Raw genomic sequence first — 20,111 nt, 5'->3', positions numbered from 1 at the left:
CACAGGCAGCCCTAGCCATGCTCCACCAGCACCACTAAAGCTGCTCACAAGGTTTTCCCCTCTAAGGCCAGTTGCTGCTTCTGCTTTGGCTTCCAAGGCCACCTCACCTTGGGAGCACAGCATCCAATCCCACAAGGAGCCATTCCCAGGAACAAAGCTACAGGGAAATAAAACCCTACAATCTGCCTGGGAATGGTCCCAGCTGTTTCCTCTGGAAAACATCTTCTCCCCACCCTTGCAGCACTCTGAAGTGCTCTGGCTGTGCTGTTTGGCTCTGCCCCCACGGTCAGACCCCAGGAGTGGCTGCTGCAGCCCCTCACCCTTGACCCACCACTTCCAACATCCGCTTCTCCTCCTCCTCCCTCCCTCTTACATCTGGCCCTTTCCCATCAGCCAACAAGCCCAGCCTTTGTGCTCCCCTCCAGGCAGCTCTGCTCCCTGTGCCCTCACCCCACTGCATTGTGGCATCCAAACACTGCAAACTTTAGGAACGTGGAAGAGTTTCAGGGTGGGGGGAAATTAAAAAAACAGCCCTTGAGTGTGTGCTGAGTGTTTTTATTTCAGACAGAGCTTTTGCCTGACTGCAGACACCAATGACTGTGGACACACTCCTCACCTCACCTGTCATGCAGCTCACCCCACACCTTTCCCATCTGCCTTTTCTCATGGAAAATGTGGACTGGGCTCTTTGCCTTCAGTTTCTGTTCTGCCAGCACCTCTGCAGAGCAGCAAAGCCATGCAGCAATGTCTCCTGGCTCACCAGGCTCCCCCCCTGCCCTTCACAGCATGGTGAATTTGCTCCCACAGGAGCCCCTGGAGGAGCCCCTCTCCAGGAGGAGCCCGGACACAGTGCCGCAGGTGCAGATCACACAGATCAAAGAGGGAACCCTCCCCCGTGCTTTCACCTCAGCTCTGCCTTCCAATCAGTCCCTCTGATGTGCTGCTTCTCTTTCATTACTGCTCCTTTTGCCTCCCAGTCCTGTCCACGGCTCTGGCCTTCGATTACACCATCAGCCATCACCAGGAATATTTCATCTGCCTGCCCAGCTCTTCTCTTCCCCCAGACCCACTCTGTGCCCCTGCTCCTCCAAGACACGTTTTTCCAGCCCAGGTGATGGCTTTCTTGGTGGCAGGGCTGCAGATCTGAGCTGTCCCAGGGCTGAGCACATCCCCTGTGGCAAAGCCCCGCTCTGGGAACAGCACAGCAGCACACAGGGAGGTGGCAATCTGCACCAGATCTCTGTTTATACACATACACACACACAAAAACGCTGCTAAGTGCTTTTTGAGAGGGAGGTGGGACCAGAGAGCTCCTCTAACCTACACAATCCTACCATTCTGTCAGTTTCTTGTAAACAAAATAATCCAGGCTGGAGCTGGAAGCGGCTGCTCACTTGACAGCACAGCAGAGAGGTCCTGCAGCTCTGGGTCCCCTCTGCCGTGACATTTCACTTCTCAAATCAATCACAGCTCAGACAGGACATCAAAGGTGTATTTCTAGTGCTCTACCTCTGGAAATCCTCCCATAAGGAAAGAGGTAATTGCATCTGCTTAAGGCTCAGGAACATCACCATAGTGTAACATACAATTATTGTAGCACCTGGAGAAATTGGATAGAGAAACCACCAGTGAAAATCCCCACTGCTCAAAAAATACTTCATGGTATTCCCTCTCCCCAGTGCTTTCTGACAGGGAAGGGAGGGCTGATTCTTGGAGATAGCTATTTCAATTTAATGGTTAATTTTATCTGGCAGCCTGTTCCCAGCCCAAAGGTGTCCATGCCTTCCAATAGCATTTTCTAAAGGAGCAATTTTGCCCCTGGAAAGCGAGGAGCTCTCAGTTAGCACCAGTAAGAGAGAGATGATGCTCAGTTTGACAATGAGACTGTCAGTGGGCTCTGAAATGTCACTCCCACACCTCGCAGATGCAGTTGGCTCATCCCTTGTTTCAGAGGAATGTACTGGAGCTCCTTTTGTAACTGATACAAAATGTTTCACCAGGCTGCAGCTTTAATTTGGAAAAAAAACGCTCTCCTTCCCTTTCCACTGAAAGGCATTTTAATTAATTGTCTTGAACATATTTAAACTGCTCCATCCTTTTTAAAGACACTTTTCCAGGGACAAATCATGTCCTTAAGTAAAACCCATATGGCACCAAGCTGAACTAAAAAAGCCCCCAAACAACACAAAAAATCCGAACTGCTATTTCAAGAACGTGGATCTTCCACCTATCATCATCATTCTTGTCCCTGACTTTGCCAGAACTTTTATCTGTGAATAACTCTGGAAGGATAACCAGGACAAATGTTTGTATAATGGCAGCTTGACAGTGTAACTTGTTTGGAAACAAGCATGTAAGATAAATCACAACTGGAATGACAGGGAAAAAACCAAGCGAGAGGAGACACCAAAAACCCGTGGGAGAAAGATAACACAAGTTCCACAGAGTTCTGGTATCTAATCTAACAAGTCATCATTTCAGTACTAAAAATAATCTATTAGATGAGCTTTTCTTTTAAGCATCAATTTTCAATCCATACAAAAATTGTCCCAAAAAGCCTTAAGCACCACCACTGCAATCTTCACATCCTCTCTATCCCTTGACATTTCTTGCTCCTCTCTGGCCAAATGTAGGTGGAAAAGGAGGAAAGCCCTACAAAGCAGCCCAACTTCACTGTATCCTGAATCCTGGATGTAGGAAAATGTGGATGTAGAAAGCAACATTATCCCTGACTTGGTATTTCACTCAGAAATAAAGCTTCCATTTTTATCCTGTGGCAACTCAAGCTCCTCTCCTTACCAGTCCTGCCTTAGAACTTTGTGCTGTGGCATTTTCCAAGGGCCCAGATCTACACAGTCATGTGCTGCTCTTCAACTTCATCAGCCAAACATATCAGATTTGTCTCCTAGGGCTGGAACAACATTGTTTGCCCTCTGTTCCATCACACAAAGTTTAAAAGTTAACCTGGTTAGGGCCGGTTATTTGTCTTAAAACTAAGGCAATGGTCACTTCATCACTGACAATAAAACCAGCTTCTCCTTAGAACTCATCACAGCTCTGTAAATTGCTCTTCTGTTTTCACAGGAGGCTGAATTCTCTTCTTGGAGAACACTGGCTATGAACAAATATTCCCTTTATACAAATCCCAATCAGCCCATGGATTGGCTGCTGATATTTGATTGGAGAAAGAAAGACAAGTACACGCCACACCAAATCCTGTGCAGTTGTTCTTCTCCATGACACAAACACTTGGCAGGCTTCCAGTGTAAAATTTATGCACTAAAATTAGCTCTCACAATTGCAATCAATTGCAACAATCAAGCATAAATAATTCCAGGGAAAGAAAAAAAAAAAAAAAAAAAAAAAAAAAAAAAAAAAAAAAAAAAAAAAACAACCAAGGAGGTGAGGATGGCAAACAATGCCAGAGCACTGCAGTGGCTCCTCCATGGGTCCATCTCATGTCCAGCAGAGTTTTCCTGCCTGTTGTTTGTAGGGCTGCAAATACAGCACTTTTTACCCTCCTGTGTGCTGTACTCACACACACAGTCAGGCTACAGTGCCAGAGAACAGCTTTCTCCAGGTTTTTTCCTCCCCTTTGAAACAACAACTGGTGAAACTGGTAATAAACATTACATTGTTTGGAAGGAAAGGCAGAAAATGTATATAAACTCCTGGCAGGCAAACACATATGGCAGGAATATGCTGGAGAATACAGAATGCTCCAGAGAACACAAGGAATTACAAGCCCTCCCTGGGTAATTGAGTGTAAATATTACAGCTGATGGGCTCTTCTCTCCCACATACAAATAAATATCTCTGCCCCCACCTTCATCTGGGCTGTCCTCTGTCTCCTTATACCAACAATCTACATAACTTCTGGCCCCTGAGAACCTACATCTTGCATGTCATCACACATTAAAACTCAATTACCTGCCACTGTTTTCATTCCCTTCTGGGGTTTGGGTTGGATTTCTCTTCCAAACAGGTCACAGCTGTATTATAAAGGAGCAGAGACAGATAAACAAGCAGATGGTGTTAGAGACACATTTTAGTGCTGCAAGGAGTACAAGAGGCTGCCATGGTACAGCCTGATCAAACCAGCAAAGCCCTTGGTACCACAGAAATGTCTCCTTTCCTCAGTGCCCAACAGCAGATGCTCTTCTGACCCACACTTGTCCCACCAGACAAAACCAAGCATAAACTCTTCATTCTTCCTATCACCTAAAAGCTATTTTAAACCCAAGCACACTGGGAACATTTGGGATTATTTCATATTTTATAAGAGAGTACTTACACTTCCAATACAATTGCAAATTATAAAAGTTACCCACAAAATGTAGGGGTGATGTCAATTTATCTAAAATTCATCACTGTGAGTTTGCATCAAGAGCAAAAAACATTTAGGGAAAGATTTTTGTAAAATGTATATGCTACCTGGGGTAGTTTTAAATATAGCAAAAAATGGATATGGCTAGAGGAAAGGATCTGGAGGAAAATGAAGCTGATAATCAGGAATGGTGGATGTAACAACACACCAGGCTGCAGGACACCCTCCAAACACAATGGAGAGATAATCTGCAAAAAAGCTTTGCCACAGCAGAAGATGACCTCTGAACAATTCTCCATAAATCTCACAGTGCCATGGAAATGCAGTGATACCCCAGACACAGGAATCTTCTTAGACTGGAGAGACAGGGAAAAGAAAACGGCCAGACTCCAAAAGAATCTTCAAATATTTCCTGTGCTGACACTCACAAAAACAAACAGCAGCAGAAAGGAGAGCCCTCCTGGAGTGGCCGCCCTGTGCTGCTCCAGGGGCACCAGCAGCCTCTCCAGCAGAATTCCAGCCCTGGCAGGGCCAGCCTGGCACCACATGTGCCCAGGCAAGTGACTGCTCAGGCACCAGGCACAAACACACTCACACACACGTGGATACACAGGAGGAACACCAGTGCTGCAAAGGCATTTCCCTCAGCACAGGAATTGTTCTCCTGCCCCAAACAGCATCTTTGCTGCACCAAGGCCACCCACCCCTGGTTAATTCTGTCCCATCTCACAAGCAGAGACAGGACTGTGGCCTCTGAGCACCCTGGGACACCCCAGAGCCCCGTCCTGAGGTTCAGAGGGGCTCTGCCACCCTGGCAGCAGCTATTTCTGGAGCTCTCTCTGGTTGCTAGGACAAACTCCCAGCAATAAGCACCATCCTCCAGGCAGGGTCTTGTGTGCCAGTCAGGAGAGGGGGAAGGACTTGAGAAGAGGGATGACTAAGCAGGAGAACGTGAGAAACCAAACAAAATGCCAGCCTGGGGAGAAAAACATGGTCATGGCTTCTTCCATCTACTGAACTCCTATGTGAAACAAGCCTGGCTGGACTGAGCCAACAGAGCCCCGATCAGTTTGAAAGACATTTCCAAAGGCTGTACAAGGCCTCCTGCTGCCCCCCAGGCAGGATTAACTCCATCCAAACACCAGCTCTGAGCCAGAGCATGTGTTCATACAGCTCCCCTGGACTGCTGTTCCGAGTGCTTTACACCAGGGAGGCAGCAAGGCAGACAGAAGGAAGCACTCAGCCCTCAATTGCACACCAAGTCTCCTGCAAAATTAGGAAATTGCTCCAGATGCTCAAAACCCCACAAATAACTGATGGATCAGGTTTCTAGGAGCTGTATGCATGGACAGCTTCTCATTTTCAAAATTACTGGAGCCTTGGTTTACACCAGCCTCTTACACATCTGGATAGTCTTACATAGTTAACACAAGACCATGACAGTTTTCTATCCTTTTCTATCTCTTATTTTGAGCTTTCAGCTCAAAAAACATCTTTAGAAAGTTAACAGGGCAAACGTGGTAAAGAGAGGACAAAGTTGGGGGGGTATAAACTGTTCCCTTTTTTCCACGAACAGTGAAGAGATTCATACAATAATCTCACTAAGGCTTCTAAATAACTCCGTTTTGAAAAATGGGGTTTAAACACCACTGAAACCTAAGACCATAAAGAGAAAAACATATGTGCACATGAACTTAAGAAAGCAAACATCTTTTCAAAACAGAACTCCTCTGACACACTCCTAAGGAAAATGTTTTCTATTTAAACCATCATCAGCTGAAGGACAGGAGAAGGACTCCACACATGTCAGCAAGAACTCCCACTCCACACAGGCAAAAACACTGGCACAAAAGTAAACTGCTCACTTCCTAAGCTGCTAAGATGCCATTATAAATTACTATATATATATATATATGTCCGTGTGATACTTGTACAGGAACATATCCACTTATCACAATTTAGGGCTTTTTAAAAATAACTTCAGGAGAGAATTTGGTCATAGGACAACATTCTTGTATAGAAAAGGCTGAAAAGGAAGACATGCTCTAATCCAAGTGAAATCTCCCACAGTCAGGAGATCCAGCCTTATTGACAGAGGTCCTTGCAGGTCTCTTCTAACCCTGATGATTCTGTGATTCCCTTCTTCACTTCCCATTAGAGGAAACACAAGTTAATAAATACCAGGAAGGAATGTGCCTGCAGCATGACCAGGATGCTGAAGTGGCTGGAAGTTTCCTGGAGCACCAGGAAGCTCGTGGGGAGGAGAATTCACGATTAGGGAAGGAGGATGGAAGGCACCAGGAAGTTTGAGATATTTGGGGTGAGATATCACCCCAACCCTGAGCTTCAAAGGTGCTTTAATCTGCCTCAGATCTATATAAACAAAGACCATAGACACAGCTGCCTGCAGCAGCCTGGGGAAGAGGAATTCTGGTATCAGCTTTCACTGCGCAGCTCGTGTTGGAGAGGAGGGAGGAGATGGAGGAGGGAAGAAAAGGAACCACATTTGGCATCATGGCTGGACACAAACAGGCCTGTTGTCTGGCAGCACAGAAAACTGGGACCAGCCTCTCCAAGGGACCTGCCCCGTGCTGCACTCTGGGGACACAGCCTGCCAAGGACAGTCCAGCAGCACAGGACAGGGACAAGAGGAGGGAGGGAGGGAGGGACAGCAGGGCCAAATGCCAGCCCTGGAGCCCTGTACATCTGGGAGGGAGTGAGGAGGAAACAGTGCCTGATGCACAGCTGGGTCACCCCGCTCAGATGCTGCATGCACTTCTGGAAGAGCGCTGGAGTGGATGGCGAGGTCAGCCTGAGCTGCTGCACTTCTGTTTCCAGCCCTCCTCCCCAAGCTGCACAGTTTCTAAATTAATCTGGGTCTTTGGGCTTGTCGGCTTTTATTGCCATTTCTTAGGGCAGAGCCCGGCTTTCCTGCATGGCTGAATCCCCAGACAAGTTCACTGAATGCTTTTTGCAGTTCGCCTTTGCCCTCACTCATCCCAGCTCCCTTAAGTGTCTCCTAAAAACCCGAGGAAGGAAATGCCCTTAGTCTCCTCCTCATCCCCCGCTCCCTGCAACATTTTAATCAGGACAGACTGCCTGCTCCCCCCAGGAACAGCCCTGCTTTGTGGGATTGTGCTCCACAGGTCACACCAGGGGGTCAGCCTGCACCAATCCCCCCTCCCCAAATCCTGACCTCCTAACTTGACCAATGCCAGAGGGCAAGAAATCCTGCTTCTGTGCAACAAGGCATTGTTTAAGGGAAAATTCCTCTATTTTTTTTTCTACATCCTTTAGAAGCCTAGGAGAATTGGGATTGCTCAGCCTGCAGAAGAGAAAGCTTCGGGCTGACCTAATTGCAGCCCTCCAGGACCTGAAGGAGCTGCAGGAAAGATGGAGAGAGACTGTTTAATAGGGCCTGGAGTGACAGGAAAAGGGGAAATGTCTTTCCACTGTCAGAGGGCAGGGTGACATGGGATTTTGGGCAGGAATTCCTGGCTGGGAGGATGGGAGGTGCTGGCACAGGGTGCCCAGAGAAGACGTGGCTGCCCCTGGATCCCTGGAAGTGCCCAAGGCCAGGCTGGATGGGGCTTGGAGCAGCCTGGGACAGTGGAAGGTGTCCCTGCCCATGGTAGAGGTGGCACTGGATGGGCTTTAAGGTCCCTTCCCACCCAAAGCATTCTGTGACTCTGATCTGTGTGTCTATTACCCCACAGCAGAAATCATCCTACAGCCACCAAAACCAGGCAGGAATTTACTGACCCTGCTCAGACACTGCAGGGATTGAGCCAAAGCCTGGAAACCTCCACCGGCCACCACAGCAGAACCCCTTCCCTTGGCCAGTTTCACTTCAGTACAGGGAGGGGGAAGAAGGAAATAGTAAAAAAAGGCATTTAACTAATAACTGTAAACTCCAAGTTAACCCAATCAGGGCACTCCTGGGGCAGGAGGACATGGTAATCACTCAGACATAACCCACCATACTCTCCTGGTAGGGTCAGCTGCCCAGATCCAACAGCCCACATCTGTCAGGGCTGGCAATTTGCAACTGGAAACTCTCAGGGAGGGCTGATTAATGGCTACACTATGGAATTTCCATGTCTTAGTTGACACTGGCAGCTTGGTAGCAAGGGAAACCCTGAGGGAAACCCAGGCAGCAGGGGAATGGAGGCAGGAGAAAGAAGCTCCTCTCAGACATGCCCAGGGCAAGGAGAACCAATCCTCAGGAGGATGGTCCCTTTCCAGGGGGGCTTCAGCTTCAGCAGAAACAAAGTGGTCCCCCAGATTTTCAGGAAAGGCTGCAGGCGGGAACTGATGCTATGACATCCTGCAGAGCCCCAGGGTGACACAGCACTGCAGAGACCACTATGGCCACAGCAAGGTGGGGCAATGCCATCTATCCTCTTTCCACCTTTCTCCCCTCCAAAACACAAGGGTGAAGGTTATGCAGCATCTCCAGCACTGCTTCCACCCTCCTCCTGCACAGTCCTGGTGCCAGGGACCAGGAGCCAGGACAGGGCCAGACTGCCAGGAGACACTCCTGCTCTACCAACGCACACAAGCCCATGGACACACACCTGAATGGGCACAGGGCAGTGCCAGCCACAGGAAAATCCCAAATCCTCCACGGGAGGGCAAGCCCAGCACTGGCCAGGACTCAGGGACACACTGGAGAAACCCTCTCCTTGCAAATCCTCTTTGGAAATATGGTGTGGCCAAGCCCCAAGCATCCAAACCATGAGGTCTACTTCACGCCTGGGGTTTTCTGAGGGGTTTTTTAGTGGGTTGGGTTTTTTAAGTGCTACTGGGTCCATGTGACAAATTTTAAGCATGTGAAACTTGAATCCTCATGACTAAAGAGGTAGAGAAAAGGGAGAGATGTGTGGTGGGACACACATGATGCCACAACAGACACCCACACATTTTAACTATAAAAATCTAAGAGGAAGGGATAGCACAGAAGTTTTGTCCCAGAAGTAGCAATGCCTTAATTTTTTCCTTCTTGAAAACATCTCAATCACTGAAGAAAGAAAAAAATAAAATAGAAGAATGGAGTAATAATCTGACATGTAATTTGTGCTTACCTTAGCAAGATTTGTTTTCCAGAGGTCTACCAGCTCCTAGGTGAACACAGAGGGACAGAGTTTGACAATGCTGCCTGAAGAAATCCCTGGAAAGCAGAAAGGCTGAGTTTTCCCTCTGGGCAGGCCCACTGACAACAGATTTCAGCCTTCACAGTTCCTCCCCTTGGCTTCTTGGTGGCAGAAGGGTCTGGAGAGGAGTCACCACCAGTAGGGCCAGGACACACAGGAGGGTCCTGGGGAATCCTGCAGGGAGAGCAAACACAGGGCTGACACAGAGCCCACAGCACTGGGGTTCCTGCAGCACTCAGGACTGGGGCTCAGTTATGAGGAGAGCTCGCCATGGGAACTGCAGGGAGCAGGTTTGTTTGGGGCACAGAGCCCACGTCTCACTGAGAGCTGCTCACAGGCAAACATCTGAGCTGCACTCGGGGCTTCCCACTCCCACGTGCTCCCCAGAAGAGGCCAGTCCCACCCAGAGGCTCCCAAACAAAGATATTTGGAATTGTTCCTCCCTACAGCCAGAGCAGGTGAAATGAAGGAATGCATCCACCACTGCAGGGTTTGGAGGGAGATCCCCAAGGGCCCACAGAGGCTCAGCAGGCTGCTAGGCCACATCAGCTCCAGAGCTGGATCCTCCAGGACCAGTCCCAGCCCTGCAGAGCCTGTGGTGAGCTGAGTGACCCAGTAATCCCATTAGGCTGTCTGGAGACATAAACCAAAAGGAAAGGAGAAGAAAGGGAAAAGAACAGGAAAAAAACCTCTGCCTAAAGCAGAGTGTATCCTCATTGCTGCCCCAACCTGCAGCTTGGGCAGGAGCTCAGCTGGGAGCCTGGGACAGCCCAGCCTGGAGCCCCAGCACCAATCACAGGAGCTGCCCAGAGCTGCATGGAGCCCAGGCAGGAGGACACAGCCCTTCCTAACCAGGAAAGCTTGGAATGGTGACTCCAGCCTGTCCCAGCTGTTTCCCTACCTTCTGTCACACAGCACTCAGCCACTGCCAGGTATTTCTGAGCAGTGCATCATCCAGAAACCACATGGCTGCAATGGGACCTGGGGAGGGACTCAATGATCCTCACGAGTCCTTCCCAACTCCAGATATTCCAAGATTCTGTGATCATTCCTGAACACAGCTGGGAGGCTGAGGCTGCTCCTGGGAGCCCTCCTCCCTCAGGGTGCCTGTTCCCTTCTGTCCATCCCACCAGGTGCCCAACTCCAAAGAATATCCATCCCATGGATACCTCACATCAAACACACACATGAACAAGTCCAGGAGAAAGCATCCATTCAGCTTTAAAGGTCAGAGCCCTCAGGGGAAGAAGGGAAGCACAATTTGGGAAAAACCCCACCATGGCAAAAAGGGGATTTCTGGGCAAAACAAGTGTTTAACTGCCAGTGGTTTTCACATGCCTAAGAAATGAGCATGGCCAAAGTGATAAAAACATGTTTTAGGAAACCTTCTAGCTGGACTTTGGCTTCTGCTGAGACAGGAGGTCACAACAGACTCAAACCCAGAGCAGGAGATCACAGCCACCAAAGGATTTGTTTGTGGGTGTAAGAGCTCAAAAGCACAAACCCATCACCTCAGCTCCCATTCTGGAAGCCCAGACAGCATCATCTGGGAGATGGGAAAACAGCAAAATTAAAGAAAAAAGCCTTATAAATGCCATTGCTCTGGAAAATCAGAATTCTTTATAGGAAAGTAAGCATAAGGTTTGTTCTAGCTGACAATAACTATCAGCATGTCAGGGGTTTCATGGTTTCCCCATTACTATAACAGAAGCATCTTGCTTGAACTGCAGGAGTTAAAAATGCAGAACATCCTGACTTCCCAGAGATAATTCTGCAAACACGGAGTGACAAGGATGCACTTCCACCACTGGTTTCTTTCATGAATAACTTTATCAGCACTTCCACTCCGCAGGGAGATCCAGCTGTTTTATCAAGATGGATTTACAATCCAGGATCCAGGTTTGAAAGCACGACAGGCTGAGGAGCTGGGCACGAGCCTCTTGCTCAGAAAACTCCTTCTCCTGATTATGACCTAAAGGGACCCTTTTCTCTGTATGCTGGGATACAAATGAAGAGGAGGCACCAGTGACGTGTCTGCCAGGCTGCCAACCCCTGTGTGAGCGTGGCCAGCAGCTGCACAGGCCCAGGGAGCCACCAAATCCTCAGCAAACACAACATTTTTGTACCCTCTCCACGGACGATTAGCAACAGAGCCCGAAATGTCAAAACCTGGCTCTTAATTACCGAAGTCGGCACTTAATGACTCCAATTACAATTTTCACTGATTTCTGAAAATTAGATTCTCCACTACCGTTGCTGTGTTTAAATGAGTTTCTTACCTAATTCATGGTAATTATACTCTGACAAACTAATTTAAAATACAGTAGAGATTCCTAAAATAATACTTAAAAATAGTGGCAATTTAAGAACAAAACATTGCTTAAGCCTCCCCCTTTCCACATTTTTTATCATGTTCCTTTCAGGGCCCAGGAACGCAGAGGGTTAAAAGATGAGAGATATAAAGGACAGTATTTTGTCAAAATGTCATCAAAAGGGTATTTTACAACAGCAAACAGTTTCATTTCTGTGATAGAAACTCACTGTCTTATCCCCCCCGTATCACAGAAACTGACTTCTCCTTTTATCCTAAATCCCTCCAGAAGCTGCTCTTCTCAGGCTCCCCATGAGCAGAGCCCCAGAGGAGCCCAGCAAGAAGGAGATTCATCAGGAAGAAATAAATCCATGTCTGAGGCACAACAGACAGCTCTGTCTCTCACCTGCATGCTGACACCTACCACCAAACCTGCCTGTGGGGTGAGTCTGGCTGCTGCAGGATGGAACTGCACCCACCTTGGGGATGCCTCCCCTCTATTAGGGAATTGCTTTCAAGCTCCTGTTCATAATCAGTAAAAGAAATGGAAAATGGCAGGAGAGTCCATTTCAAGAAACTAAGGCACCAACAGAAAGAACACATTAAAATGTGCTATCTCAGGGCTCATACGACACAGAGAGCAGCCATTTCTCCAGAGCCTGCCTTTTCCATGCATTTTTCTCCTGAAAAAAAGGAATGAAAAGCCACTAACACACCCCAATCCCTTTGCCAACCCCCAAAGTCAGAGAGGCAGCGCACAGAGACCGGAGTTGCAGCAGCCTGGCAGGAGCCACAAGCTGTCAGATATCCACAGGCAAAGCTGAGGTGGCTGTGCCAGACAACACCACCACAGGAACAAGCCCCAGCACCTGACAAATTCATCCTGAACCCTGCAGGAGCAGGGCCATGGCCACAGCCTGCAGGGACACGACAAAAGCCACCTGAGGGGAAGGTGCAGACAGGGGTTCAGTTTCTGAGGGATCACAGCTGCCCCATAGGAGCAATGACAGCTCTAGAGGGATGCTGGTGTGTCAGCCTGCAGCCCCTCACAGGGACACAAACCCCCAGCTGAGCACAGAGCAAACTGCTGCACGTGTTCACTGTGCACAGGGTTAGCTCAGGAGGACATGGATGCACAGGGTCACGTTCCCACTCTGGCACAGGGACAATGTGCCCCTGGCACAGCTGCTCCTTGCAGTGATACCTTTTCATTCTGCTCGTTTCTGCTTTATTTTCGTTCTCGTCTTTCACACACAGCCATTACTCAGCAGTGGTTGTAGGATTTTATGTTCACATATGGTTTAAAGAGGTGGCTGTTTAATGTTCCCTATATGTAAATAACTACATGCTGCTCCAGTCCCTGCTGAGCAAGTGAAGGAATGATTAGATTATAAATCTCCAGCACAGAAACATGCCAGGTTGGTTTTTATCTACAAACACATTAGAGCTTACACTGGGTTACATTTGCTATCTTCCCTTTTACCCACAAATTCCCATTGCTTTTAATGAGCATATAAAGCAACCAGCAACAGGAAAAACTATCCCAGAATGCAGGAGCCCAGGGGAGCAGCCAGTATCCAACAGCCATCCCTGTGCCTGAGGCAGGGCTTTCACCACGACAGTGCAAAGCTGAATCTGGAATGTCAATTCCAGGGGTTGTGTTGTGAGTGCCTGAGAACCCCATGGCAGAGGGGGGAGCAGCAGCCCTGACCCTGACCCTGTGCTGGCACTGCTGGGGCACCTCGAGCTGTGTCCAGTTCTGGGCTTCTCACTGCAACAGGGACACGGAGGGGCTGGAGCATGTCCAGGGAAGGGAACAGAGCTGGGAAGGGAATGGAGGCCCAGGACAGGCTGAGGGCGCTGGGAAAGGGGCTCAGTCTGGCAAAAAGGAAGCTCAGGGAGGACCTTGTGGTCAGGCTCTGCTCCCAGGGAACAAGGACAGGAGGAGAGGGAACAGCCTCAGGCTGGGCCAGGGGAGGCTCAGGCTGGACATCAGCAGGAATTTCTCCATGGAAAGGGTGGTCAGGCATTGGCAGGGGCTGCCCAGGGAGGTTTGGAGGGCCCGTCCCTGGAGGTGGCACTCAGTGCTCTGGGCTGAGGACAAGGTGGGCGCTGGGCACAGCTGGGACTCGGTGGCCTCAGAGGACTTTTCCAGCCTCAGTGATTCTGTGATTCCACCCGGGGAAAGGCCCCATGGGATAACAGGGCAATTCCTACCACCCTCCATGCTGGTGCCCTCAGGAGCAAGAGTCACTGCACAGGCAGCCAGCTTCACCTCAAACCAAACCCAGCCATGGGAAAATCAAGGAAACACAGAATGGAATCACAAAATGGAAGAGATCTCTGAGCCCAGCCAGCTCCAGCCCCTGCCATGGGCAGGAACACCTCCCAGCAGCCCAGGTGGCTCAGCAGTGCAGCACAGCATGGCAGGAGCCAGGAGGACAAACACCTGCATTTCAAATGACTCTGCTTTTCCTGTAGTTGTGGCATAACCCCAGCACTGCTGCTGGAAACCAAAACACGTTTTTCAGTGTAATTTATCATCTATTTCATATGGCTGACAGTATTCATTTCAAACCAAAGCTCCCAGGCCAAGCACATTAAAACCATTTCTATTTTTCAGAAGTGAATGCCACGAGGGCCAGGGGCAACATTAACATACCTACTCACATTTCCAGCCTGTCCGGTATCAGAAACCAGCACAGAGAGAATAATCTTTTGAACTTCCCAAGGTGGAGAAACACTCTTTAAATAAAGAGGAGATACATAAATCCTTGCTCAGCTGGTCTCCCTTCCTTGCTGAGCCACAACAGACCATAGGAAACATCCCTGATACTCCCAGGCTGTACAGAGCAAGGAAAGCAAGGGAGAAAGCTCTCCCTGGATCTCAGGAACACATCCTACAGCCACAGGGAAACAGGAGACCACCATCACAGGCAACCCCAGGCAGCCCCTGCTGCACCCACAAAGGCACCAAAGTCACTTAAGTGCCACCACAAAGGTGCCAGGGCTTCCCCTGCAAGCACCTGCCTGGGTGCTGGGTGCAGAAATCCAACCCCAATGGCAAACAAAGGAGCAAAAGCAGGGAAAGGCTCATAAGGCAGAAATGAAGATGCTAATCAAGAAGGCAGGAGAAAGGAAAAAAAACCCTTTGGCCTGTGGAAGCAGGCAGCAGATAGCCTGAAACTGGGTATTAATTCAATTTATACAAATTCAGTCCAAGCCATCAAGTTTGGGCACAGCCTCTCTCTAGTGAGGAGTCATTGGAGTGACTGCAAGAGCTACAGGATCCAAAAGATGCTCCAGACCAACACTGCAGAACGAGGATGGAAGGAACCCCAAAGCTGCTTAGGGTCGCCTTTTCTCTCCCCAGCCTACCCCACACTCTCCTGATATACTAATGAGGAATCCTTGCCCAAATCCTGCCCCTGTACCCAATTTCTGCTGACCTAAAGTTATCCTGCAGCAGATGATGGATATTTCCTACCCCAGCAGCCTCTGCTGCCTGGCATTGCTCTGCATATTAATGATCCCTAATGACACCTAAAAGCCTCTGCAAAGTCTCACATATGGATTTTACCACTTAGGCTGAAGCCATAAAGAGCCACCAACAGCAGAGTGTGTTTAATGACCAAAACCAAGCAAGGAAAGCATTCATTAAGACATCATCTGACTCTAGTGCAAAGGGGCATTAAGATGATTTTTCTCCTGGACCAGTGGTGGGAGGTGAGGAAGGTGATGAGTAATATCAGTTTGAAAGGGATCTTTAAAATATGCATTATTTCAGTTGGCAGGGAATAAGTCTGTTCAGTGGAAGCAGGAGAGGGGGAGAACTGGTCAGGGGAGTGAAGGAAGAGAGCTGCCTGTCCGTGACATTGTCAGCCTCAGACAGTGATGGAAGATTAGTCCTCAGGAATATAAATCACCTTCAGCCTGGGCTCCTGGAATGCACTGCTTCCCGTGACTGCTGAAGAGGCACTGTCAGCTGATCCTCACCTCTCAAGATCAGGATGATGACTTGGTGGGGATAAGGCTGAAAAGAGGGGTTAATTAAACAAAGAGGGAAATAGGCAAGAGACTTGAGGAATTGATTAGACAATGAAAGTAAATGACTTGGCAAAACAACCCTGGTATCACATCCAACAGATGCAGCGCTGTTCTAGTGATTGATATTCTCACTGGATGTTCCTGCAGCAGTGGGGAGTGCTGGGACATTTATTGGGGTAAATGAAATCACAACCCAGACACTTCCTTTTCTACCCTGTGCAAGGAGAAAAAGCTGCCAGGGACCTCTTCATCCAGAAATCAAAGCGTCACCAAGAACTTGGGAAAATAATCACTTTGCCAAATAAGACTCAGAAAAATATATCCATCAAGCTTCCGTGGCATTTGTTGTTTGCTTGCTTGGAGGAACAGAGCATCAACATTCACACAGGTGACCAGACCCAGAAGCCCAGTGTCCTTCCTCATTTCTGCTCTCTAGCTACGCTGTGTATTTTCCACACTCCCGTGCAGATCTATTTCTGTTTGGTTGCAAAGTCACACGGCCAGGGGACGGCCCAGAGCCTTGGGAAAAAACACATGTCAAACACAGACCATGCCTATGTTACTCATCCAAAGGTTATTTCATGGTTTTTTTGTAAGATATCGGTCAAGAGAAGATACTTCAGTCTGGTTTCAAGTCTTGAATCATTGTGTTCATGAGGTCAAAACTACAGCTGGTATAAATTTCCTTCCCAGCACCATCAATCCCAGTGCTGAAACATTCCGGCCGGCCGAGCAGCCACAGCGCAGACTGCCCTGCATTTTTAACCTTGATTATACATAATTGTTAATCACTGACCCATTCTCCGGCCGCCCTGGTTGCTAAGCGACCCGTTTTTGCTCCAGATACTTTTTTAAGCTGGTTAAGAAATGGCCAAAAGTCAGCAGGGTGAGGATTGAGACTAATGGGGACAGATCCTGTCTGAAGCAAGGGAGACTCCCCTACACCTCCGGCCATGGTGTAAAGAACCACTCAGTAGTAACACTTTGGGACCTCTGAAACCCCCCAGAGCAGCCCTGGGGCGCCCACACCTCCCAGGGAAACTAAGGCTCCTAATGGGAATGTAATTACCATCCCTGGCAGGAGGCAAGGGACTTCCAAAGACCAATGATTAAAAAAAAAAAAAATAAATCAGGTAGAATTAATCAGGTGAGAGTAAAAACTGTCCAGTCCATGTTTCTGCACCCCTCGGCCCTCCCTTTCCAGCTCCTCTATGACCTGCCAGCTCCCAACTGTGCCCAAATTCCTTCTGCTGCTCCCTTCAACAGCCCAGGGCTCTGGTGCTCACCAGGATCATTTGGATTTGCAGGAAGGGACCTCAGAATTCCAGGACTTTTACCCTTCTGGCAAACTGAGTTGAGTGGGACGTAGGCAACATCCACAGTCCTCCCTGGGCCATCTACCTCTGGTTTTCCCTCTCTTGTTCCTTTCTTGGAAAGCATTTAAGAAAGGGCCACACTTGCTGTGTTACACAATCTCGGGCAATCTCCTCCTGCTGTTCCACTCCTGTATCACCCTCTCATGAACAGCCACTGTGGTGTGTCCTGATTAGCTATAGAAACACCATTTATATCCTATAGAAACCAGAGGTTTAAATGCTACAGATTCACACAGAAGCAACACTGAGCAACCACATGAACTGTTAAAAAAATTTCAGGATTTGCAAGGAACAGGAAAATGCCAAGGTTCTGCTTTTTCTGCCTTTTCTTCTTTTAAATACAACCTCGTGGTGTGGGTTCTGGGCACAACTGGAGTTACTGGTGTAACCAGTGTAAATGAGACCTTTGAGATCAGGTTCCCAAAGCAGCTGAGCACTTCAGTGGGAGGCTGTGGCCATGTGCCAGAGTGGGAACTCCAGGAGCTGAACACGTTCTTGTTTGCATGAGCTGTTATCAGTTCAATACATTGATGCCAACATGCCCTTTTTGGAGTTTGGGGTTTTTTAAAGTTTGTCTTTAAACCTTCAAGAAAACTTAAGCACAACCTAACATGTCCAAGGCCAGGCTGGACAGGGCTTGGAGCAACTGGGCTTGTGGAAGCTGCTCCTGCCCAAGGCAGCAGGGTGGAACCAGATGATCTTTAAGATCCCTCCCATCCCAAACCAGTTTGTGATTCTCTGATTCCCTAAAGTACTGGGGTATGTACACCCAGCCTGCAAAGGCTTCCAGCTTGTGCCTCTCTTCTCCAGTCACAAATCATCTCACCAAAAGCAGCCCAGGCTACAACACCAATGTTTTATGAGTATCAGGAATGGCTTAAAGCACTGTTTTGTAAACATGGGGAGAAAGATCTGGACAGCAGGATGATAGCCAGGGACAACAAGCAAACAAAATGGGGAGAAGTATAAGGATCAAGAGGCTGCTATGAAATTATTAGCTTGGAAAAGAAATGATTAAGCAGGAAGAAGTCACCCCAAACCAGAGGGCCCTGTGAGTAATCCAAGCACTTGTGTTTGGATATTTTTTGATAATGTGTTATAAGGGAATGAAAACCTAACCCTCACTTGCCTTTGCTGCCGTTCCTGGGGCCAGGAGGGTTTAGGGCACTTGGTGGGAATAAAACCAAGAGTTGTGCAGCACAAAACTCTGTCACTGCCCTGTCAGTCACTGCAGGCAACACGATCCCATCACCTCCAGCTGACCCCGGGAAGTTGTGCGCTGTTTCATGAAAAAATCCTGGAGCTCGCTGATGGCAACCTGCCCTCCAGACAGGGCTTGCGCAACCCCGACCCCGTCCCAAGCCAAGGCGCGGCCCAGCGGGATTGGGAACCCGACACAGACAGAACCAGGGACTGGGGAAAGCTGCTGGGATGAAACAGCGGCGTTTCCAGCGGTGCTGCAGAGCAGGGGCTGGACACAGCCCGAGCAGGAAACCTGCCAAGCCAAACCGCTGGGAGCGGCAGCGCTCACTGATCCTGCAGCAACGCTTCCAGGAAAAGAAAACAAACCCTGTCGGGCCGGGAAGTGCTGGAGAACAAAACCTGCGCTCGGCTCCGCCCTCTCTGCCTTCCCCAAGCCTAAAAGGGTGAGTGGGGAGAGCGGGACAGTGCGGTGTCTGCACACAGACAGACAGACAGCACAAGTCCTTTTGTCTCAGGGACACCCATGGGACAGAAGGGGCAGAGCTGGGACAGCCAGTCCTGTGCTGAATCCCTTCTGCTGAGGAGGCCTCCCGTTCCCAAAGAGCTGCTAATCCACCACCCCTCAGCTCTAAAATTCATACAAATGATTTTATTCATAATTAATTAAGGTCTGTAAATGTGGAAATTAAATTACCATTTACAGTGCAGAAGGAGATAGCAGAGGAAAACCTGGATGGCAGCGACAGCTCTGCATGGATCAGGAGGACATGGGGGATGGGGGCTCTCTGGCAGGCATGTTCAGGAATCATACAGGAAAATCTGTGTTAGCTCAAAATACAGATTTCAGCACCTTTAAAAGGCTGCTCAGGCCCAGTCACCAAGCAAGAGACCTTTATGTCTTAGGTTCCAAATTAACCCCAAAACTCAGGTGCCCTTCAGCTCAGCTGTCACTAATCCCTGGGACATTGCATTAGGAGCACATTTTCAGGACAGCAAAAGCCCCAGCGTTCCTGTTGTCATTTGGCTCCTCTGCTGGCAAACAAGCTGTTGGGAGAACAAAGGAGCCGCTCCTCCTCATGCGCACACAACCTCACCTTTCCACTCAGATCAGGCTGCCAGGGAAGAGAGGACATACAGGAAAACAGATGGCCCCACACTGAACACGAGGCAGAACTCACTTGAGGGGCCGGGGAGGGAACAGGATGAGCAAACTGCAGCTCAACACCACCCCTGAACTCAGCCCTGCCACCACGACAGGGGCCTGCTGTGACAATCCACAGCCACCAATGTTTGATGATTCCATGGTAGTTTCAAAGGCAACTCCTCCCCATCCCTGATAGCCCACAGATGCACTCAGTAGCAGAACCCAATACAAGAGTGAGGATCGTTTCCCTTATAGCCAGCTCCTGGTTTGCCCAATTGCCAAGGGATTTTTAGGTTGAGAAGATGTTCTGTACACAGTTACTGAAAGGGATCAGGAAACAGACGTGTCCCACACATTCCCATGCTCAGCAGGGTGGGCAGATTGCAGAAAGGGTAATGGCCATGTTGAAATCCAGCAAAGAAGAAAAGGTTCACGTACGTGACTTTTCTGGTTCTGAGCAGCCAAAAATAATGATGCACCAAGTACAGGGAAGCTTCAGGGTAAGATTCTCCCAAAAATCCTTGAAGAAGTTCAGTGAGGGCTGAGTGGG

At 48.9% G+C, this 20,111-nt stretch overlaps 1 protein-coding gene across 1 annotated transcript in view; it reads right to left on the bottom strand.

Annotated features, from left to right (window-relative positions):
- TIAM1 (TIAM Rac1 associated GEF 1) overlaps positions 1-9,498 on the bottom strand; it is a 122,565-nt gene extending 113,067 nt beyond the window's left edge. Inside the window, exon 1 of the mRNA XM_083855101.1 lies at positions 9,412-9,498. The gene's annotated coding sequence lies outside the window, so the exon portion shown is untranslated. The remainder of the gene's footprint in view (positions 1-9,411) is intronic.
- Between the last annotated feature and the right edge of the window lie 10,613 nt (positions 9,499-20,111).

Source organism: Zosterops lateralis (assembly GCF_965231275.1).
Source record: "Zosterops lateralis genome assembly, chromosome: 2".
NCBI classification, from domain to species: domain Eukaryota; kingdom Metazoa; phylum Chordata; class Aves; order Passeriformes; family Zosteropidae; genus Zosterops; species Zosterops lateralis.
The sequence above is the reverse complement of the archived record's forward strand: the minus strand, read 5'-3'. Positions and strand labels throughout refer to the sequence as shown.